At 45.2% G+C, this 23,886-nt stretch overlaps 1 protein-coding gene across 4 annotated transcripts in view; it reads left to right on the forward strand.

Moving 5' to 3' along the window:
- EML1 (EMAP like 1) overlaps positions 1–23,886 on the forward strand; it is a 208,877-nt gene that overhangs the window by 61,855 nt on the left and 123,136 nt on the right. The gene's annotated exons all lie outside the window — the stretch shown is intronic.

Raw genomic sequence — 23,886 nt, forward strand, 5'->3', positions numbered from 1 at the left:
AGAGCCCTATCAGATTACAACACCGTTATAATCTGTGTTGTAATGCTATAAATAATCCCAGCACTCATTAAGATATTTTAGCATTACAGTAACATCAAAATTGACCATTGCCTTACAGGGTTGTGATTGTGGTTAATAGCCTTTTTCATTCTTGCCTTAGAAGGTGTCCTGAGAGAATTATCAGATGCCCTCTAAGGCCTGTCCAGAGCATATCTGCCATGTCCCAGATCTGGCCTGGCTTCTTCTCCTGCAGGTGCTCCTTGTTAGTAACTATGGGGGGTCGAGTCCATGTCACCTGCCCAGTCATATTTTGAAATCACTATAATTTTTGAGTGACTGAAGTTTATTTTTTCTAGTTTTGCAATGGAACATTGTTTTAATTTCTAAACATTTATATTTTGGAAATTAAGAATATTTAATAATCTTAAACATCTTTTGACATCTGTAATACCGATAACTTTCTCTTAACTATGATTATGGCAGAATTTTCAAGTTGGCACCTCGATGGTTATAAAACAAATAGTTGAATTTAAAAGGAACACCTGTGAGGAAATTATCCAAACTCAACACTCTGAAGTATTTCCAGGCCTCTTTTGCATTCTCATGCAGTGACAGAAGACTGACTGAGGCATTCTGTGATAGCAAAATCAGAGGAAAATGCTTTCATGGAAAAGTGCAAAGTAAGCACCCACGCTAAGCGAGAATTTCTGATTAGTATACTTGGTGCTCCACCCAGCAAGGAACTTATTTTATAGCCAAACCACAACCATTTATGACACTGTAAAGAAACCCATGCGTTTTGGTGGAAAAAAATCACAAAACTGTGCTTAAAAAGTAGCCATTAGTTGATTATTGTCCATTTCTGAGATAGTGTAAACCTTTTCACGTATTCTCTTAAAAAACATTTTAGTTGAGTGGAGGTTGGATAAGAGAGGAGAAATAACATCTTTGTTTCTAGTGTTACAGCTTGTTCATGCTGTAAAACTAGTAGCGTGAAAACCTTCATCATGGATAACATTGAAAACGGAACATGAAAGCATTGCTGTCTCTAGTAAGGCAGTCTCTCCAGGGACTTAAAATCAGTGGCATTTTGTACTACTTACAAAAATTTCTTTCAGGAACAACTATTCATCCTTATAATTTTATCTAGCTGATTAATAGAGGGTTTCTAATATTAGCAAAACGTTTTAAACACCTTCAGAAGCATTACTAATTACAAAAGTGTGCTTTAAACTCTAAAAGCTATATAATTATTATTGATACCACCCCTCACCCCCGGCTTCATGTTTTTCTCACTAGACATTTGGCACATAGATTTCATTTTTGCTGAAGGCTGCTCATTCATTTTAATCTGGCCCAGGACTGGGGGTGTGCTTAGATGTAAGCAGGAGCAAGTGCATACCCTCTTTGGTTTACTTTTTAAGAAATAGCTCTTCAGAAGAGTTTTTCTTTCTTTAAAGGACTTGGTTTTGTTTTTTTTTTTTAAGTTTAATTAATTTATTTTTTATTTAGAGTCAGGGTCTCACTCTGTTGCCCAGGTTGGAGTGCAGTGGCGTGATCATGGCTCACTGTAGCCTTGACTCCTTGGACTCTGGCAATCCTCACACCTCAGCCTCCCGAGTAGCTGGTCCTACAGGCGTGTGCCACCACACCTGGCTAAATTTAAAAAAATTTTTTTAGAGACAGTCTTCCTTTGTTGCCCAGGCTAGTCTTGAACTCCCCTCAAGAGATCCTCCTACCTTGGCTTCTCAAAATGCTGAGATTAGGCACGAGCCCCTGCACCCAGCTAATTTTTAAGATTCAGTTTAGGTGGATACATTTCAATTTTTGTTTACTCTAAGGTTTTACCTTTACTGGCAAATACTGTTGGCGGGGAAAACCATTTTTTGCAGAGTACTCGGTTGTGTGTTAAAATGCAGTCATTTATTTATTCTGCCAGCTTTCTGGAAAATATTTAAACTGTCTATCTTTAATAAACCATTCCCACAGTGTAGAGGCAGATTTGATCTGTAGACTTGGATGATGCCTGAGGGCACTATCTCCAAGCCCAGGGCCTGCCAAAGGTAGGGAGTCCAACAGGAGACCTTCCCACCTGCCGAGGCCCTGCTGTCAGAGGGAGGGGAAGCAGAGGGCCCGCCTGAGGCCAGCGGCCGGATCCATGCATTTGTCGTGGTGTGGTCCAGGATTGGTGGCACCCTTCACTCTGCAGAGCCCTTGTAGGGGAGACCCACCGTCCTGGACTGCACACTCTTCTCACAAATAACCTTTGGAGGACAATGGGCAGCCCACAGTTACAGATAACAAGGGTAGAAATGGTTAGGTGAATATTCATGGAGAGACTTAAGTCCATTTGGCAAATTGGGCTGATTTCCAGTGAATGTGTACAGTGTTCTTAGGACAATTAAACATGTCAAAGATGTAGTCTCCCCTATAAACATTAGATTCTCCTAGTAATCATTTTAGACTCTTCTACCCCCTGCCCCATATCTCAGTTGACTCAGTGGATTCTGTACCCCAAATGTCTCATCATCTGTCCCTTCCACCCTGACTGGGGCCCTCATCAGTTCTCATCTAGGGTTCGGTTTGGTTTCAGCAGCAGACCCAAAGCAGTCCTCCTTCCTCCAGTCTTCAATCCATTCCTTTAAACAAGCACTCAAGTACTCACAGTGTTCATTATTATTATTTAGGGGTTCCAGCGAAATGCGAGGATGACATGGTCCTTGGCCTTAGGAAGCCTAACTTGTTTCTCAGGAGCTAAATATCCAGTGTTATTTTCACACTCACTTCATGACAACAGTGATAGGTTGTTCTGAGAAGTCTAAGGAACAAAGGTAGGGTGTTGTAGGACTGGGGGCGTGTATCAGGGCAGGCTTCCTAAGAGAGGCGTCCGTGAGAGCATCTTTCTTGTCTGCTCACTGCAGGCGGGTAGGTGGAAGTGGGGAGAGCCATTCAGGCCAGGGAAGTGTCTAGGAAGCCCTGGGTGGGAAAGAACCTTTTGAGAACTGAAAGGTTGCCTGTGGTGAAAGGGAAAGGAGTAACGTGGCTTGCAGTGGAATTGGAAGCGTCGCTTTGGGGACATGGCAAGAAGTTTGGTCTTGTTCCTAGGAGCAGTGGGAATAGAGAGGAGAATTTTAAGGCAAGGGAGCGACTTGTTCACATTTTTCGTTTTGAAAGATCACTCTGCTTCCAGGGGGAGGGCAGGTGGGAAGCGCAGTCCAGGGTGGAGGTAGGAGGGTAGAGGTGGGGGGACTATGGCAGTAACCCGGGGAGAGGCAATGGTGATTCACCCTGGGCCGGGGGTTGGGAGCAAGATGCAGGAGATTCTTAGGGGGTAACATCCTGTATTTACATTAAGAGTGGGGAGAGGGCAGAATAAAGACTGACGCCCAGGTCTCTGGTACCTGCAACTGGAGACGGCAGGACAGGCTGGGGGGCCTGTGCAGAGATGGCAGTCCAGGCCACGGGGGAGGTGGTTTGGGCTTGTGGGGTGGGAGGACATATGGAACACAAGCTGAGGTGCTGAGCAGGCTGTTGGTGAAGGTCTGGAGCCCGGGAGACGGCTGGGCTGGACAGAACGTTTGCAAGCCGTCAGCATCCAGATAGTAATGGGATCCATGGGCACCGATGAGCTCACCCAGGGGAAATTAGACATTTCGAATGTGCCTCCTGCAAGACAGATCCGGGCAAAACGGCCTCCTGTTTAAAAGCTGACAGCAGCCCTCCCTCCCGCTTTAGCACCCAGAGCCCCACTTATCTTCATCCCTGAGTGCCCCCAGGTGCCCTTCCTTCCTTGGTGGCTATGTGGTATTTAGTATAAACCTCTATCATCACGATTATCCCAGAGGCCTGTCATGGAGGTTTATTTTCATCTGCCGTTAGATATAAGCTCCTCCAGGCAGACTTTCCTGGGATCATCTCTGTGTCTTTTGCACTTCAGCAGTGCCTGGCATGTGGTGAGTTTCCTGGTGAAAGTTAGTTGAATAGATTCAGGGTCCGTCTTATTTATCTTTTTTTAAAAATTCAATTTTATTTATTTATTTTTGAGACAGAGTCTTGCTCTGTTGCCTAGGCTGGGGTGCAGTGGTGTCATCTCGGCTCACTGCAAGCTCTGCCTCCCGAGTTCACGCCATTCTCCTGCCTCGGCCTCCTGAGTAGCTGGGACTACAGGCGCCCGTGGCCACACCCGACAGAGACGGGGTTTGCCCGTGTTAGCCAGGATGGCCTCAATCTCCTGACCTTGTGATCTGCCCGCCTCGGCCTCCCAAAGTGCTGGGATTACAGGCGTGAACCACCATGCCTGGCCCATCTTATTTATCTTATAGCACCTCCTCAAACACACACACCAGGCACCACCACCCACCATGCCAGACATGTGACAGGTGCCTGCCAAATAGAGCATGCCCACCACTTCCCTGTGTGCTTGAAACAACGTGTATCAATGTATATAGTATATACCACATGTGCATATAACTTCATGTATACCTGCATTTCTACATGCATTATACACACATGCACACATGTGACATTTAACTCTACCCCTCAGCAAAGAACTGGTAGACTTAGACATTCAGAAGAGAAGGCCTTCCAGATGAGGGAACCTTACTGGTAGAACCCTGAAACATGCATGCAGGCCCCTGAGACTGGCTAAGTACAGAGTCAAACCTTGCCACCACAGTTGCTGCAGAATGCCTCTTGCTAGACACCGAATCACTGGAATCAATAAGTAGAGACGTTTGCAAAAAGCATTTGGTGGTTTCACTGGCTTAAAACAAATTATTTTCAGCCAAAGTAATTGACACAATGAAGTGGTTGTTGGCAATTCCAGCATTTTTAACAGTAAAAAGGATTTGACTTAAATCACCCCCCAAAAAGTTATGTAACATGAATTTTACCATTCTTAGAAAAATATGTTCCAGTTGAGAAATGGTTGAATGGAATTAGGACTCTCTTATACTGCAGCATTACTGTGCACTTTAGCCCCAGCTGTCTTCGTCACAAACAGCTGAAAATCCTTAGGAATAGGACTTAGTGATGATGATTTATCTACTATTGAGTCGCTTATGCTTACCCATCCTGTATGCAAAATGTGGCAGCCGCTCCCAGGGGACTGTATGGAGCTATAATAAAGATAATGATCTGTTAGCTCGGCTTCACCGAATTAGTCCTTTAGAAAGTAATTAAGCAGGATTGCCCACACTCCACTGCTCTCAAAGACTGAAATCTGGCTTGGTGTGTCATTTCTTTGCCTTCCTTAAAAATGGCCTTTTATTAAGTTGATATAATTTAATTATATAAAAATACGTGTTCAGATTGCATCTTGTACTTAATTATATCTTACGCCACGGAGTTATTTCCCAGCTAGTTGTGCTGTTAGAAGGTGGGGTCCGTGTCTCCTTCATGCGTGTGTGTGTGTGTGTTTAGATGCAGGAGGGGAAGGGAGAGAAATGCTGGCTTTAAAGAGTGCTCACCAAGCATCAGGTGTTGGGCTAAGCATTTTTAATGTATTCTTTTGTTTAATTCTCACAACACCCTTTTGAAGTAGTTTTGACCGACAAGGAAAGAGAGGCCCAAAACTTAGAGTAACTTGCTCAAGATCGCCTGGCCAGCGTGTTTCAGAGCTGGGATTTGAAGTCAAGCATCCTGGCTCCACTGTCCACGGTATGTTAAGTACTCAGTTATGCCCAATGAGTGAATGATGGGAAAAAAGATGGGACTGTCATTGACCTGAAAGGGACTGAGGAGATCGCTCTGGTCTGCCCTTGCCTGTAGGAGAGGCCACACATGGTTTGCTCGTGCAGATCTGAAGCCCTTTCCCTTGGATTATTGGAGGAGTCTCTGAACAGATTTCCTTGTCTTTACCGGTTTTTCTTCAAATCCCACCTCTTCAGCACTTTTAAAAATGGAAAGCTCATTTATCTCTGAATTGCCCAGCATCCCCCAGAAGTTCCCCATGACTCTTGGGGTTCAGGCCGACTCTGGGAACCACTTGCCACCTGTTTTCCTGACTCTTTCCTCCCAGGGCCCTGGATGCAGCCACCCTGGACTTCTGGTAGCTTCTGAAGGTGCCAGGCTGTTGTGTACAGGATTCCCCATGCTGAGCACTTTGCCTTCCCTGGAGCGTCCCTTCCTACCCCTTCTTCACAGAGGCACGCCCTCATCCTTCAGAACCCTGCTCCCATGGCACGGGAAACCTCAGGGCAGGTGGATGTAGGTGCAGTTCACTGGGTGCCCCTTAGGCCCCAGGCCACGTGTCTCAGGGCATAGCCAACTCCACTTAACCGTCCAGACCAGGAGGACCTGGAGGGTGTCATTCTGGCTCATGTAACTCAGTGGGCCCTCAGTACTAGCTTGTTGAACAAAAGAGTTCAGAGTGGAAATATTAAATGGTACGTTCAGTCGTGTCTACTTAGGACATTTTAACTTTTCTCTGTTTACAGCGCATGCCAACCACTGTAACCTAGTGTTGATGGAACTCTTCTGTCTTTCTGTTAACAGTTGTAGTTTTTCAGTGTTTCATCAGCAGCCATATTCTATTTACTCATTCTCTTTCTTTTCTTTGTTTTTTAAAAATCTTTTGAGAGAGGGCCTAGTCTGTTGCCCAGGCTGGAGTACAGTGACATGATCTGGGCTCACTGCAGCCCCGACCTCCCCAGCCCAAGCAATCCTCCAGCCTCAGCCTCCTAAGTCTGGGACTATAGGCACACGCCACCATGCCCAGGTAATTTTTTTATTTTTTTGTAGAGATGGGGTCTCGATTTGTTGCTCAAACTGATTTTGAACTCCTGGGCTCAAGTGATCCTCTTGCCTCAGCTTCCCAAAGTGTTGGGATTACAGGCATGAGCCACTACACCCAGCCCTAGAACCCTTTTTTTTAAAAAAAAAAATTTAATCATGGTAAAATACGTATAACATAAAATTTAGCATCTTACACATTTTTAAGTGTACAGTTCATAGCATTAAGTACATTCACATTGTGGTGCAGCCATCTCTGCCATCCGTCTGCAGAACTTTTCATCTTCCCAAACTGAAATCTATCCCCATTACATCATTCCCCACTCTCCCCCGCCAGCTCCTGGTCCAGCGTTCGACTTTCTTGTCTCTGTGCATTTGACTACTTTAGAATCTTGTATAAGTGGAATAACACAATATTTGTCTTTTTGGGAGTGGCTTACTTCAGTTTCAGAATGTTTTTTTAAAAACAATAGTTTCATGAAGTTATAGAATCCTAAACTGAATGTTTAAAAGGTTCAAAGCCCTGGGCAAGAAGTGGGATAATTGCCTGCACATTTGAGGCTGTCAGAACGCCTGATGATGTGTCACCAGATCACACCTACGTGCATTACAAGCAGCCCTGCTCAGCCTCCTGTGTAAAGTTTCAGTATCCGATCTCCAGAATTTTTTTTTTTTTTTTGAGACGGAGTCTCGCTTTGTCGCCCAGGCTGGAGTGCAGTGGCGCGATCTCGGCTCACCGCAACCTCTGCCTCCCAGGTTCAAGCGTTTCTCCTACCTCAGCCTCCCGAGTAGCCAGGATTACAGGCATGCTTCACCACACCCAGCTAATTTTGTATTTTTAGTAGAGACAAGGTTTCTCCATGTTGGTTAGGCTGGTCTCGAACTCCCGACCTCAGGTGATCCACCCGCCTTGGCCTCCCAAAATGCTGGGATTATAGGCGTGAGCCACTGTGCCTGGCCAGTCTCTGGAATCTCTAATGGAAAGTGTACTCCTTCCCCCAGGCGAGAGCCAGTACAAGACCACTCTGAAGAAGGGTAGCACCGAGTACGAGGAGACAGGGCTTGGCTTCAGAGCTGCCCTTCACACCCAAGCACAGCAACACGGGCTGCTCTGACAAGCCAAGAAGGGTGACAAGTGTCTAAGCTCTTTTAGGAATGGGGAGCTGGAAAAAAATTTAGAGCTGTTTAGAAAAATGATGAGGGGCATATGTTTGCTAAAGAAATTTCATGACATATGCCTTCTGATCGCCAATAACATGCATTCTCTCCCAATTAGCTAAGAGTCTAAGAAGGGAAACAGCAGATGCAGGACCCGGGATCTAGGAAGGATCTGGACTGGAGTCTTGGAATATCTCTGAGTTTTTGTTTTTTTTTTTTAAGGATTGCTTTTGTACGTTTGGCACTGTTTGCTGCCATGGACGCCTGATTGGAGCATCTCATTTGCAGGACCGTTTAAAGAGACAGGCAGGCGCAGGCTGCACACGTGCAGATGAATAATGAACTCTTGAGAATTAGCACAAAAGATTATGTGCATTCTTTCATATCCTCTGTAATCTACCACCAAATTACTTTCCCAGAGGTGGTGCACATAGGCTTTGGAGACAGACAAGACTGGGTTGCAGTCTTGATTCTGCTGGTTAATGAAATGACTGTGTAAACTTGGATAATTGCTTATTCTTTCCTGGCCTCAGTTTCCTCAGCTCTAACAAGGAGAGCTGACTGCAAGGCAATTCTAGAGAGTCCTGGCAGGAAGCAATGGTGCCCTCAAATTGGCCAATTTAAGGGGATTATGGTAAAGTCACTGTTGTGAAGGTTGGTGCCAGATATAGGGAGACCACAAGGGCTGAGGTAGTGGCCAGGACTGGTACAGCAGGCACAGTTCCACCCTAGGCCTGAAGGGGCAGAGGGGCAGTTACCAGACCTGGGTTCAGAGAGGGCTGGGTGGACAGAGGCGCCAGACAGGAGCAGTGACAGCAACCCTACCCCAAGAAGCAACCCTGACCTCACTCCCCTCTTTCTCCCTCTCCTCCGCTGTTCCTCCCCAAGGGGAAACCTGTTGATGCAGCCCGCGCAGGGGAGAGACGGTGGAGACGGGGTCTGCAGGGCAGGCTTGAGAGCTCCAGCACAGCGTTGTCTAGAATCGAGATGCCAGGACTTAGTAGTAAGTGTTGCCTTGGTATTGGCTTGATGATTACAGCTGGGTTGACTTATCCTCATTCCTGATGCCTCGTAGGTATCTCATAAATGTTAGATTTGTGGTCTCACCACACGCCTCTGCTTACTGTGTGCCAAGAGTTTCCATGACTGTGGTCATGCTTTATCAGTCAGGAGCCCCTCCTTTTTCCATATTGAAATACTGTTCATGCCTGAAGAGCCGGCCTACAGACGGTCCCTGGGGTGAAGCCTTTCCTCGTCTGTCCAGGGTTACTTGGTCTTTCCTCTGCATTTCTCAATTACGGTACATACCCCTGTGATCACTGCTGGTTTCCCTCTGTCTTGCATCGTGGTCAGCCGTGAGGGCCTTTGTTGGCGTCTTCAGCTAGTAAGTTCCTTGAGGGCAGGGATGCCGTGTTGTCTTTTTATTTCGTTTGCTTCTTTCTCCTGCTTTGCATGGTGCCTTGCAGGGAGTGTGTCTCCAGTACATTCTTGTTGCATGAAAAATCAAATGCCGAAATTACGCAAAGAGCTGTGTTATCTTTAAATTATTGTAAGAGACAAGGAGAGAAGTTCTGGATCCTGAGAAGCTTTTCGGTAATACCAAAAACATTTCTTCATTGTGTGCAGTAATAAAATAACACACAGTCATAGGTGGCAAAGCCTCCTAATTACTGTAGGTCGGAGTCAGAGTGTATGAACTTCCAGCATTCTTGGATCACATGTATTATATACACATTTAGTGAAACACAATATATATTATTTAATTTTGTTTATTTTTATATTTTTGTTCAAGATGGTCTCTCAATGCAGGCCAGCCACGGTGTATATTTCACCATGGTGTGTATTTAACCCGGAAAACAGGAATCTATTCCAGTGTTGGAGGGATTTGCTGAGAGATGATACAGTTTACACAAAACCACGTATGCTCCACACTGTGGGCTGTCTGGGGAATTTTTCAAGAGTAATTTCAACACACTCTATTTTCATCTAATTCACTGCCCTTAGAACATAACCCCAACGTAAAATGATCTCGTCTCTAATATTTTACAGTTTTTAAAGCACCTTTAGATCTGTTTATCACTTAATTCTCACAACCAAACTCTAAGGTAAGTAAGATACTACTTTATCACATTTATCTTACATGTAATCAGGGAAGCTGATGGGTGCTAAGTAACTTAGCCAAGGCCAGATAGTTCAGTAAGGACCAGATCTCGAACCTAGGTCTCCCGAGAAAAACCCCAGGTTCTTTGAACTATACCAAGTGGCTTTCCATTTGTTGTCTTCATGTTAGCATCCGTGTTGACCTGGTAATCTCTACCTTTATAAAAAGAGAAAATACGCTATAGATAACTGAATTTTGCAAATTTTGTTATTTTTTTCCCTGCACCTTGAAAATGGTTATGCCCTACTTTAAGAAACCCTGACCTTCTATAACATTTTCTTAAAATTATAAATTCCCCTATCTGCTTAAATACCATATTTATCAAACTTTGACCTTGTTCTTCAGGTCACATTGTAGGTAAAGTGGCTTGTTTTTTTTAATTGTGTTTATTTATTTATTTTAATTCCTGTTCTCCCTCAAAGCACTGTCTGCTGTATGTTAAAGGGGCGGGGAGCTGCTGACTCTGCAGCGCAGCCGTACTCACGCAGTTTTCCATTCTGGCTGAAGTAAGGGATGAAACACAACACGCCCAGAAGCTGTCTCCAGCGCTTGGACAGGCGCCCTGGTGGGCACCCTGGTCAACAGCCTGGGAACCTCGGCCGTGTGCTGCCTGCTTTCTGGGTCCATCCCAGCCCTGGGTGTATCGCAGATGCCTTGAGAATTAACAGCCCTTGAGTCAGGCCTGCAACCTCTTATCTGCGATTTCAACATCCAGAAAGCTCTGAAACCCAGATGTTTTTTGGTAACTCGTTTGCTAGTCAGATTTGGCCTGATCTGAAATCATTTGATGGGTGGGGAGAACTCCTCTGAATTGAAACATGTGGCTTTTGATTGTTTATGTTTATTTCTTTTAGTGTGAAAGTTCTGCTTTTCTGTAGAGGTGTTTTTGAATGTGACTGCGGGTCTTGTCCTATGCCCTTCTGGGGATATTGGCTAATGTATGTTGTATGCCCTGGACTTCTGTTTTAAAAGTCTGAATCTGAGTTCAAAAACCTCTCAGGCTCCAGGGACTTGAGGAAGGGTTTCCAGACCAGTATGACCAGACAGCCGAGCTGAGCCTGTATACTGCATCTGGTTCCTGGGTGGTTCCTGCTGCAGTGCGGCCTGGTCAGGGCACCGCTGCTGACCTGTATCTGCGGACACTCCCCACTGCTTGAGTGATGTTTACGTGGAAGCCTGGCGTGTAGGAGGCCGGTGCCCCTGGGGGAACTGCAAGGCCATTTTACAGCAGTCACCTGTCACCGTGTCCTTCAGAACCAGCCAGATGCTACAGAGCCAGGCTGTACCAGAGTCCAGGCCCATGAAAATAAAGTTCAGGGAGACTCGGTTGATTTTGCTAAATTCATGTTTTCCTTCCTTCCTTCATTTCTTTGTTCAACGGGAATTTATGTATCTGCCCTAAGAAGGCATGTGCTTGGCTTATGAAAGGTAACAGTGACACTTCACATGAGTTAACCTCTGCGGTTTATGGTTGTGTTGCAGTGTTTCATTTCGTCCTTGCAATCGTTCAGTGAACCAGCTGGTGTTGGCCCTTTTCATAGATGAGGAAACTGAGGGCTAAACAGCTTTTCCATATCTGCAGATTCCAATCCTCATGACTTTTCCTGTTCTGTGGCCTTCATAGGCCCTCAGCATTATTTGTTAAGACTCAGCTATTTTCAAACCCCAACCCACTTGAAGCAGTGGCTTTTTCAGATACCCAGGACAAATCATGTGACCTCGTGCCTCAGTTTTCTATGCCATAAGTTGGGATTCCTTCCTAATCCTTGCCAGTCTTAAGTGAAATAATCTATGTGACTCTGCTTTGTGAATTGTGAAACTCACTCTGGTGGCTATAGTTAATAATAACATATTATATGTTTCAAAATTGCTAAAAGAGTGGATCTTAAATGTTCTCAGTGCAAAAAAATGATAAATATGTGATGTGATAGGTATGTTAATTAGCTTGATGTAATCATCCACATCATATGCATGAATCAAAGCATTGCATTGTACCCATTAAATATATACTGTTATTGTCAGTTAAAGAAAAAACTCTCTGATCCCATGGTAAAGTATTTTCTGATTCTTCTTCCTCTTTTCTCACATCCGGATATGTCTGTCTGGGATCCCATATGGCGGTTCTCCCCATCTCTTATGATGTTCACCTCATATACAGTTGACTCTTGAACAATGCAGGGGTTAGGGGGTGCTGAGCCCTAGCACAGTTAAAAATTCGTGTATAACGGTCTTTTTGTTTGTTGGGGTTTTTGTTTTTTGAAACAGGGTCTTGCTCTATCACCCAGGCTGGAGTGCAGTGGTGCCATCACAGCTCACTGCAACCTTAACTTTCTGGGCTTGAGTGATCCACCCACGTTGGCTTCTCAAAGTTCTGGGATTACAGGTGTGAGCCACTGTGCCTCATGTTGAATATAGCTTTTGACTCCTCAAAATCTTAGCTACTAACAGCTTACTGTTGACCAGAACCTTACCAATAATACAAGCAATTAACACATACTTTGTATGTTATATGTATTGTATACTGTATTCTTACGATAAAGTGAGCTAGGGAAAGGAAAATGTTGCTAAGAAAATCAAGCCGAGTTGGGTGGCTCATGCCTGTGATCCCAACACTTTGGGAGGCCAAGGCGGGAGGATCACTTGACCCTAGGAGTTTGAGATCAGCCTGGGCAACATGACAAAACTCTGTCTCTACCAAAAATACAAAAAAAAAAAAAAAAAAAAGGATTAGCCAGGCTTTGTGGCGCAAACCTGTAGTCCCAGCTACTTAGGAGGCTGAGGTGGAGGATTGCTTGAAACTGGAGGCTGAGGCTGCAGTGAGCCAAGATCACATCCCTGCACTCCAAAGTAGGCAACGGGAATGAGACCATGTCTCAAAAAGAAAGAGAGAAGAGAGAGAGAGAGAGAGAAGAAAATAAAGAAAAATCACAAGGAAAAGAAAATACATGTACTGTTCATTAGTGGCAGTGGATCATCACAAAGGTCTTCAACCTTGTTGTCTTTACATTGAATAGGCTGAGGAGGAGGAAGGGTTGGTTTTGCTGGCTCAGAACTGGCAGAGGTGGCAGAAAATCCCTGTGTAAGTGAACCTGCGCAGTTGAAACCCACAGTGTTCAAGAGTCACCCATACTTATTCCTCTACTCTCCTGTCTGACATCTTAAGAGCTAAGCCCCCCCCGGTATTCATTCATCTTTGAGAACTCTGCATTGCCTAGTTTACAGGTGAGAGTAAGTGTGTGTTGGAGTTGGTGCAATGGTGAGATGTATGGCTGGTAATTCGGGGGTTAGGTTTGCTGATGCAGTCAGGGAGGCCTGACCGTAGCACGCCCAGCCCCTTCATCACCAGGCGCTGTGTGTGTGCCCAACCGAGGACATTCATGAGGCTCGCTCTCTGTGATACCGAAACAGCTGGACATACACTGAGAAAGGAAGTCAGCCAAATAAATATTTTCCAACCTAACTCTAAAAAGGTAGATGCCAGGCAGCCTCCAGGTGAAGATGCTTTTCTGAGGCTGACATACTGGTACACAGCATTGAGGTGCTGTCAGATCTCTTCCCTGCCATCCACCTCCCAGTGACCCCTCCTCGGCTGCACAGTGCGCCTCCCCACATGCATTGTCCCATGGCCCTCCCTGTACAGTCGGCTCTTCACTTTGCCTGGCTCAGAGGTGTCCTCCATACCAAAGAGGCTCAGAGTGTCAAGATTTGGGGGAGGTTGGAAGCAGGTGGGGTAGGCAGGGGAGTCAGCCTTCCTTCTCTGCAGGGTTGCAGAAAGTTTCAAGGGTCAAGGAAATAATAAACACCTTTAATAGAGGCTCAGAATTGTTTGTTTGGAGTTCCCAGTGACTAGTATCTTAGCTACCAACAGCTTTGGTGCAATTTGCTTTTCTTTAGCTAAACATTCTTACATGGTGGTTTTAAAAGCAAATAAACAGATAAAGTGTTTCTAAGTGTAATAATTTTCTTTCCTGATGCATAGCTAACAAGCAGTGAGCAGGCAGAGGGACCCCAAACCAAAGGCTCTCTCATTTGCTGTGTATAAAATCTGTTCCACACTGTGAAACCTCCACATCCTTCTCCTAAGGCTGAATAAATTGGGTGCCACCCTTTGAAATGTAGTACTCTGTTTGGCCCAGGAACCTCAATTAGCTGCCTTTCTTGAGGGAAGGTGATTAATCTTGTTTTGCCAAGCAGAAGGATTATGGGTATGGCTGAACCAGTTTTGTACGCTTTGAAATATCAGCCCTGTCAATTTTGTGTTTCTCAGGGAGGGAGGAACAGGGGACGGTCTCATGCAAGAGAAATCCTGGCTTTTGATTTAAGGGAAAAAACCCCAGCTACTTAGCTTTTTTTCTCTTTAATCATTATCTTCAAGACAAAAATTCAAATACCCTAACATGTACAATTATATAGTGTTTTGGTTGTAGAAAATATCATTTGGTAGGTTATCAAGACTGACAAAAATAACTATCTTTACCAGTTAAAAACAATTGAAATGGCCAGGTGTGGTGGCTCATGCCTGTAATCCCAGCACTGTGGGAGGCCGAGGCAGAAGGATTGCCTGAGCCCAGGAGTTTGAGACCAGCCTGGGCCACATAGTGAGACCCCGTCTCTATAAAAAATTAGCCAGGTGTGGTGGCATGTGCCTGTAGTCCCAGCTACTTGGGGGGCTGAGATGGGAGGATCGCTTGAGCCTGGGAAGTTGGTTGCTGCAGTGAGCTACAGTCATGCCACTGCACTCTAGTCTGGGAGGCAGAGCAAGAACTCTGTCTTTAAAAAAAAAAATTTAACTATAGAGATGGAGGAGGACTGGCTATTTTGCAGATCGTTAGACCAATCCTAATCAATAACTAGTTATCAGCAATTTCATCAACTCATTTGGAATTGAGACTTGAGTTTAGACAAGCTGAATATTTATTTTTATGCTCCAGAATACCTGACCCAAGAATCCCTTTCACATCTGCCAGGAGGTTGCTGGTGCCTGGGTCAGCTGCCCGGAGCACACTGTGCCTGCGTGGAGACCTGTCTTAGCAGTTGAAGGCCAGCAGCATCAGAGCAGGGCAAATGGCAAGCCCAAGATCTGAAACAGATGATGAAGAGCTATGTACTTGTCACTGTATCCTTCCACGGTGTTCTATGCTATTGTAACTTCAAGAGTTGACACAATCCTTTCCCCAAACACTAAAACATGAAAGGGGCCGGTAGACCTGTTGCCATTTTCGTGGAAACCTAGAGTTGTAAAGGACCTTGGAAGATTCAGAACTAGATTTCATCTTAAAAGAGACATTGAAAACCAGTAACTCAAAAGGAAGGTCAAAGGAACTTATTTTATTTTTATTTAAATTTTTTTAGGGGCAGGAGCTCGCTTTGTCACTCAGGCTGGAGTGCAGTTTCTTGGCATGATCCTGGCCCACTGTAATCTCGAACTCCGGGGCTCAAGCAATCCTCACAAGTAGCTGGACTATAAGTGTGCCCCACCAAGTCCAGATAATTTTTGGTTGTTTTAATTTTGTAGTGCCGAGATCTTGTTATGTTGCCCAGGCCAGTCTCAAAAACTCCTGGTCTCAAGCAATCTTCCTGCTTTGGCCTGCTGAAGTGCTGAGATTACAGACATGAGCCACTGTGCCTGGCTGGAAAGTATTTTATTATAAAGCATTTTAAAATAGGTCATGAAACTATAAAACGAAGAATAGATTGCATAATGGATTGTGTAAAACTACAAGTTAAAGTTATTTTGCAGAGCAGTTAGAGGCTTGTATCATACCTCATCTGAGGCTCCAATGAATCCCACCCCAAATGGACCAGTTAGCATGTAGCCAATAAGACATCTTCCGGGGCCACAGGCAGGTCCTGTCATGCAGGACAGCGGTCATGTGCACGGGGCTCAGTGGATGTTATTCTTACAGCGACTTCGTGCTAAGCACTATGCTAGCATATATGCTCTTTATTTATTGCAGTAATCCTTGGAGGGTAGGTTGGGTTACCTCAGATTTACAGATAGAACAGCTGAGCTCAGAGAGGGAAACAGAATTACTCAGGGTCACACAGCTAGGGAGGGCAGAGCCAGTATTTAGCCTGGTTTTTGTGACTCCAGAACCTTCCTGTGGAGCCCATACTCATGGCTTGAGCATTGCCTAGTCATTTTGATATCTGCGAGCTTGAGTTTCCCCTCATGCTAAAACTGGGATCTGTGAAGATTGGCTGCTGCTGCCTTTTTTTTTTTTTTTTTTTTTTTGAGACAGAGTCTTGCTCTGTTGCCCAGGCTGGAGTGCAGTGGGGCGATCTCCGCTCACTGTAAGCTCCACCTCCTGGGTTCACGCCATTCTCCTGCCTCAGCCTTCCAAGTAGCTGGGACTACAGGCACCCGCCACCACGCCCGGCTAATTTTTTGTATTATTAGTAGAGATGGGATTTCACCGTGTTAGTCAGGATGGTCTCGATCTCCTGACCTCATGATCCGCTTGCCTCAGCCTCCTAAAGTCCTGGGATTACAGACATGAGCCACCGCTCCCGGCCGAGGCTTGGCTTCTAAGAACTGCACACCTTCTAATAGTGTAATGATATGCCCCCTTGTTGTGTCATGACTAACACTGATTTATTTTAGAGAAAATTGTAATTGATCTCTTTTTCTTCTGCAAACAATGGTTTCTTTTTGACTTTGTTAAAATGAAGATGAATAGCTTTTTATTTTAGAGAGCAAATGGTAGCGTAAATACTTTCTGCATTCTAGAAAAACAGCTTTGATTGGATGGCAGAACTGGAGATTAGTAGGAAAATTTGTGAGTTACTCTTTGTTGGGTTTTTGTGAGCAAAGGGGATTTTTAGGGTGTTTGTGATGTTTCTTTATGACTTGAAAGGTAAATTGCGTTGGTGACATCAGCCTTGATTCTGTCGTAGAGATGCTTACAAGATGAGCATCTTGTGTCATGCTCAGAGGTAAAGGAAGGGTGGCTCCTGGAAGATAGAAATCTGACAGGGGTAAGAATGTGGAGATTCTTGTGAAGCAAGCACTTCAGATACGGCAACTGCTGTTCGTCAGAGCACAGATGTTTGAACATTGTTTTACTTTCTAGTCACTGACTTTCATCAATGGAATCCTGCCTTTTGGAGGATTATAATTGATGTCAAATGCTGTCAGATAAAACTTGAGGCATGGCCTGAGCTACCTCTGTGGTCAGAGAGGTCCGACTAGAAGTACTTTCACTCATATTTTATTTTATTTTATTTTACTTAGACGGAGTCTCACTCTGTCGCCCAGGCTGCGGTGCAGTGACACGATCTTGGCTCACTGCAGCCTCCACCACCTTGGCTCAAGCGATTCTCCTGGCTCAGCCTCCTGAGTAGCTGGGACTACAAGCATCCACCACCATGTCCGGCTAATTTTTTATTTTTAGTAGAGACGGGGTTTCACCATGTTGGTGAGGCTGGCCTTGAACTCCTGACCTCAGGTGATTGGCCTGTCTTGGCCTCCCAAAGTGATGGGATTATAGGTGTGAGCCACCGCACTGAGCCCATATTTGATTTGAGTCCCACAACCACAGTCTGTTTGCAGGCAGGTAGGCCTCGTGCTACAGATAAGGACATCAGGAGCTTAGAGGCTGGACGGATGCTTCGCTCAGCTTGCTGTGGCAACGGGATTCCTGGTCCATAGGTCTTCTTCTGACCCACATTTTCTTAGTTTGGTCCGATTTTGAAAGTTTCATGTTTCATTTGAAATGAAGAAGGCCTAAGCCAGAATGGTACAACTGCCACATCCAAGTGCAAGATCCATTTCTAACTGCCAGAGGCGTGGTGGATGCCACAGAGAAGGGAGGAGTCCATTTGGATGGAGCTGTGTGTGGCTGACATCTTCTTACTCCATGTCCTTCACTTTGCCACGCAGGTTAGCAGTTCTCAAACTTTTTGGTCTGTCTTCCTTTTAAATGGCTGTTTCCCCAGGCTTGATTTTGTAACACCGTGCTTTGATTATTTGAGAACATTGATTCTCTGAGTTATGCAGACCTTCCAAATGTGACCTATTTCATTACACAATATCAAAAAAGCACATGGGCTGATATCCACCCCCAATGTCATCAAAACAGCACTTAGGTGTTGGAGAGCTGTCAGGCTTACAGAGGCTGGTACAAATTTTCCAAAGTTTTTTCTCTCTTTCTGAAAAACTCAACTTTATCCTTGGCAGCAAATGCTGTGAGTTGTTTTTTTCTGGAGTGACAGGCTCACTACATTCATTTTTTTGAGAAAACGATTATAGAACAGTCAGGTGTGAAGAACCCTGGTTTGTCCGTCAGTTGTTCTTCCAAGTGAAAATGATGTTCACTGAAAAAAAGCTCACAGCTTGACTGCACAGTGCTCAGTTTGGCTGGTGTGCCACAAAAGTGCTTTGTAAAGAGACCTGTACTCAAGGTTGAGCTTTAATAAAATTGATATTGCTTACAGCATCATCAAAGGCCTTCGTTTATGAACTTGGCATCTTCCTTGTAGGTGGCAGTGAAGAGCACAGCAATGTGGTGCCCACCCCGGCTGGTGCTGAGGCAGCCCAGGTGCCACCACCATGGCCCCTGCAGCATTAGTGCAGGTGTCACACAACAACAAAGGAAATTAGAGCTTGGCATTGTTATGGACGTAATTCTGACCTCAGGGACTGCCTGAAGGGGTCTCAGGGACTCAGGGGTATGTGGACCACACTTAGAACTGCTGCTGTTGAGTACTGGAAGGTTCCTCATTCGGTACATTCCTTGAGGGCTGACTGGGCCAGGTGGTGTGCTAGGTGCTGGGGATACTCAGATGAATGGCACAGTCCCTGACTGCAGGGAGCTCACGGTCTAATGGAGAAGGGGGTCAAGTAAACAGATGCTTGCAAAACCTTCTTGTGAGTGCTGTGATCACAGTAAGCAGAAGGGATGCTCTGCTAGAGTGTAGGTAGAACCCCCGCCCAGCTTGGTCTTCTAGTGGTGGCGACGAGGGGTGCTTCCTGGAGAAAGTATCACCGAGCTGAGCTTGGAAGGGTAGAAGTAGAAGTAAAGCCAGGTAAGGAAGCGTGGGGAGGTGTTCCATGAAGATAGAGTGGCTTGGGAAAAGGCTTGGAAGCAGGCGAGAGTATGTGTTGTTCACGAAACCACAAAGAGTTCAGTAGGGCTGCAGTACGAGAGTTAGGGGTGGAGGCGCAGGGATAAGAGGGGGCCAAGGAAGTATCAGCCTTGGGAGGCCAGATCCCAAGGACAATGGAGATTCACTACAGGAGTTAAGCAGGGATGGGAGGTGATGGAATCTGCACTTTGGAAGGATCACTCAGACGTAAAGAAGAGGAATGGGATGGGGAGTGATGAGAGTGGTGCATAAACCAGTTGAGGTTGTTGCAGGAGCCCAGAAGACACCACTCAGGCCCAAACCAAGGAGGTGACAATGGAGGTGAATGTGTGGATATTTAGGAGATATTTAATGTCCTATATCTGCAGATATTTCAAATAGGCAGGATTTGATGATTGATTCCATGTTGAGGGCAAAAAATATGGAACCAGTCAAAGATACGCCAAGATCTATAGATTGATGGCTGCACGGTGGTGCTTTCATAGAGGTGAGGGGCGTGGGAAGAGGATTAGAGGCAAGATGACCACGTGAACTTCATGTATCATTTTCACACACACACACGTGCATCGCTCTATCTTCAGGCGAAAGTGTCCAGAAGGAGTCAGAGCTGGAGCTTGAGAGGGTTCTGGCCTTGCGGTGTCAGTTGAGGAGTCATCAGTGTCGGTCGTGGTTGAGGGCCCCCTTGTTGATGAGATCACCCAGGAGGAGAGTGTGGACTTGCCAACTGTAGTCACAGGGCTCAAGTCAGGAGAGAAGTCAAAGCAAGCCGCAGGTTTTAGGAGGAAGGAAACCTGAGGCCTGGATCTTCCTGGTCCTTCACATCTGCAGAGGAGAGCAGAGAAAAATTTTAAATCATTAACTCCTCAACTAAACTCCATATGGTCAGAACATGCTTTTCAAATTAATTTAATTGTTGATTTTATTTAGTTTTTTAGAGACAGGATCTTGTTCTGTCATCCACGCTTCAGTATAGTGGTGCAATCATAGCTCACTGCAGCCTTGAACTCCTGAGCTCAAGTGATCCTCATGCCTCAGCCTCCTGAGTAGCTGGGACTGTAGGCTTGCACCACCCTGCTTGGCTAAGTTTTTCAAAGAGTTGTTTTAGAGACAGGGTTTTGCTCTGTTGCCCAGACTGGTCTTTGAACTCTTGGCCTCAAGTCATCCTTCCACGTTGGCCTCCCAAAGTGCGGGGACTACAGGCATGAGCCACCGTGCCCAGCCAGAACATGCTTTTAAATGTAATATACTAAATGTGATATTTTATGAGAATACAGCCTATATAATATACGATTTTGTTCGTGAGCTCACACAGACTTTAGGTCTGTAAAGGATGGTAAAAATACCAATTACAGTTTATATTTCCTTTCCCACCAGAACATTTTTATTTAAAAAGTAGGGTGGTTTTTCCTTCCCATCTATGGTTTCATGGTTCTCAGAAATATTAACCCTCCTTTCTGTATAGGAATAAGGTGTCCTGGTAATTTTGCAAGTGACAATTTCCATTATGTTGTGTGGCCATGACAGAAATGATGTTAGAAGTGCTAGCGTGCACGTGAAGTTTAGACAAGATCTCTTCCTTGGCCCTGCGGTGACGGGAAGAGGGAAGAGGGAAGATGGAGGTGTTCACTCTTGTCTTAGAGCTTGGTGTCAGGAAGCTCTATCTGGAGGTTTCCCTCTGTGGTGGGAAGGGTGAAGCAGACATGGGAGGGGAGAAGGCAGATCTGGAACAGGAGCCCAGCCTCTCGCACCCAGCATCCCTCAGTGAAGTGCCCAGGCCCACGCCACGCAGCCAGCCTCACTGGGCTGGGGCAGGGCTGACAATTACTTTCTGTTTCTCTTTGCATTTGAAAATCTTGTGTAATGTGCTTCTGCACTTTTAAAATCAAGAAGAATAAAATAACCAAATAAAATGACTCTTAGCCCTGAGCTTGTGACACACAGGCAATTTGCTTATCACCTAGGCCACCAATTAATAGTACTTCCCCATAACTCAGGGCCTGGGGGGTTCCAATGGAAGAGCTGAGCATGTCTGGAGGATGTTCCTGTCTGATACCAGCCATCCTAACTTCCAGAATATAGGCAACTTGGCAGCAAGGGTTTTAAGGTTATTATCAACCTGCTATGTGGTTGTGGAAGTTGATATATCTTTACATATTTTTACTTAAAGCTTTTTAGCTCTACCTATACATGGGAGCAGGGGCTAACACAGTATTTTGTTTTATTGATATACTTTTAGTTCTGTGGTTACTGAAAGTGAACTGTATGGCACGTTGCTCTCACTTGTAATCAGTGACAGTATAGCCTAAGAAGCCTGGTCATTCAACTGCGTTGCTCAGCGGAGAGGAAGCTCCTGTATGTCTTGGACCTTACTGTTGGTTGCCGGTGCTCAGCAGCTGGCCTCTTGCAAGGGGAAGACTATTGAGGATGAAGAGAAGAATCTTGACATCACAACATCTTCTCACCCTGGTTTCTGCATCATAGTTTTACCATTTGGTTAGAACACCAGTTCAGTGCACAGTCAGGTATACAGTGCAGGGAAAATACCAAGCCAAAGATACAGAGTAATGACTTTTCCATTATCCCAATGTGCTTTTTCTGTGCGCAAACGAATTTCTAACCACAGCTTGTATACCGGTGTATTAACATCAGGTAAAGGATCCAGGGGCAGGTTCCCAATTGAGGCTGTATTTTGCTTTAGTTCATCTCCATTAACACGTAGGTCCAACTGTCATCTCTAGTCGGTTGCTGTAAACTGAACTGAAGTGCATCCTCTACAAGGAGATGAGGAAAAGCATGGGAGGAGGAGCCATGTGGTGGGAAGGCGCACGGAAGCCCCACGGCAGATTTCAGCTGAGATTTTTCAAAAGCCTACACACTTTCAAACAGTGGAACCGCTTGCCTTAGAAGGTGCCTGCCCCCGATTGCATTTGAAGGTTAAAGCAGAGGCTGGATGATGCCTAACATGGTTATTGCGGAAGGACCTCTTACATTTACTTTTTTATTTTTTATTTTTTTGGAGGCAGGGTCTTGCTCTACGCAGGCCGGAGTGCAGTGGCACAGTCATAGCTCACTGCAGACTCAAGCCCCTGGGGTCAAGCAATCCTACTGCCTCAGCCCCCTGAGTGGCTGGGGCTGCAGGTGTGTGCCACCATGCCTGGCTACTTTTGTTGTTGTTGTTGAGACAGGGTCTCACTTGGTTGCCCACACTGGTCTTGAATTCAGTCCTCCTGCCGCAACATCTCAAAGTGTTGAGATTACAGGTTTGCGCCACCACGCCCAGCCCCTTACATTAACTTTTAAATTTTTCTTTCTTTTATATAAAGCTTTTTAAAATTTGAGCTTCTCCAAGCCTGGTAAAGTGGCTCATGCCTGTAATCCCAGCTATTAAGAGGCTGAGACGAGGGAATCACTTGAGGCCAGAAGTTCAAGACCAGCCTGAGCGACATAGCAAGACCATCTCTCCCTCTCTTTTTTTAAAAAAACTGTCTCTTAAAAAAAAAAAAAATGCCTCCCAGCAGCCTTGCAAAACAAGACCATTATCCATATGATACAGGTGAGGAAATTGGGTCTGGCTGAGTGACTTGTTCAGGGTAATTTGACTCCACATCTTTTGACATGCAGGACTCTTCCCATTTGTCACACCTGCTGCCTTCTGCTCCAGGAGAAGCAGATTGTGCCACTGCACTCCAGCCTGGGCAGAAGGAAGGGGACACCAGCCCTTTCGACTCTAGAGTGTCTATGCCGTGTGACAACACATGATGAAATGGAATAGGAATGGATCTAAACATCATTGAGATTAGGATCTACAAGTACATTTCTGTGTGCTAATATGTTGGTTTCATAATGTACTTCTGTGGCTAACCACAGACCATTAGCAGGGAATGTATCTGTGGTTAGATAGCTAGAGTGTTTGTTCACTCCCTATCAGGAGGGCAGTAAATCAAGAAGGCAGGTTGAAGCACAGCTTCAAATGCTGCCACGTGGCTGTGGAAGACTGTGGAATAAGCAGCAGCCAGCCAGCCTGGTGTCTGAGATGAGGGATCTGATCGGTTGCTCTTTTTGGAACAAAGGCATTTTGCAGCCCTCCAGGTGGTTGCAGATGATTGCAAAGGGAAGCTCTGGTGTCCTACCAGAGGGCAGGTTGCATATATCTTCAATATAGTTAGGAGTCCTTAGTGTCCTAGGACACATATTTTTTTTTTTTGTTCCACCTTTTGAGATCATAGCTCCATCGTTAATAGTGTTTTTGAATGCCAAATGCAGGTGCTATATATGAGAATACATGTGCACATGGCTGTGTGTGTGTGAGAGAGAGTGAGAGAGAGAGAGAGGGGAATCCCTGGTAACTGATGCATAATCATTTAACAACACTCAGCTGTTTGAATAACAATAGTAATAATTCTTTGTATTTGTAAGCTCCATTCACAGATATGATTTGAATGGTAATATAACTAGGGTTAAAAATCATTATTGTTCTCACCATTGCTCTGAGGAAGTTGAGCCCCCAGCTGGAGGATGAGGGCAGGGAAATAAAGGTCTGTACCGCAGCTTCCCTGTCTTCCTTTGATTTATCTTTTTCATATTTATTTATATTATTTCTCCACACCCCCTCTGTCTCTCTCATTTTCTTTCTTAGCCCCTCTTGTAGTTGATACCTCTTGAACTGGGACTTTCAGAGCCAGTGATTGTGCCAAGAATTGCCATTTCTTTTTTCTTTATTATCCCCATGCCCCACATGAAAGGCCATT

This window comes from Chlorocebus sabaeus, chromosome 24, assembly GCF_047675955.1.
Source record: "Chlorocebus sabaeus isolate Y175 chromosome 24, mChlSab1.0.hap1, whole genome shotgun sequence".
In the NCBI taxonomy this organism is placed as follows: domain Eukaryota; kingdom Metazoa; phylum Chordata; class Mammalia; order Primates; family Cercopithecidae; genus Chlorocebus; species Chlorocebus sabaeus.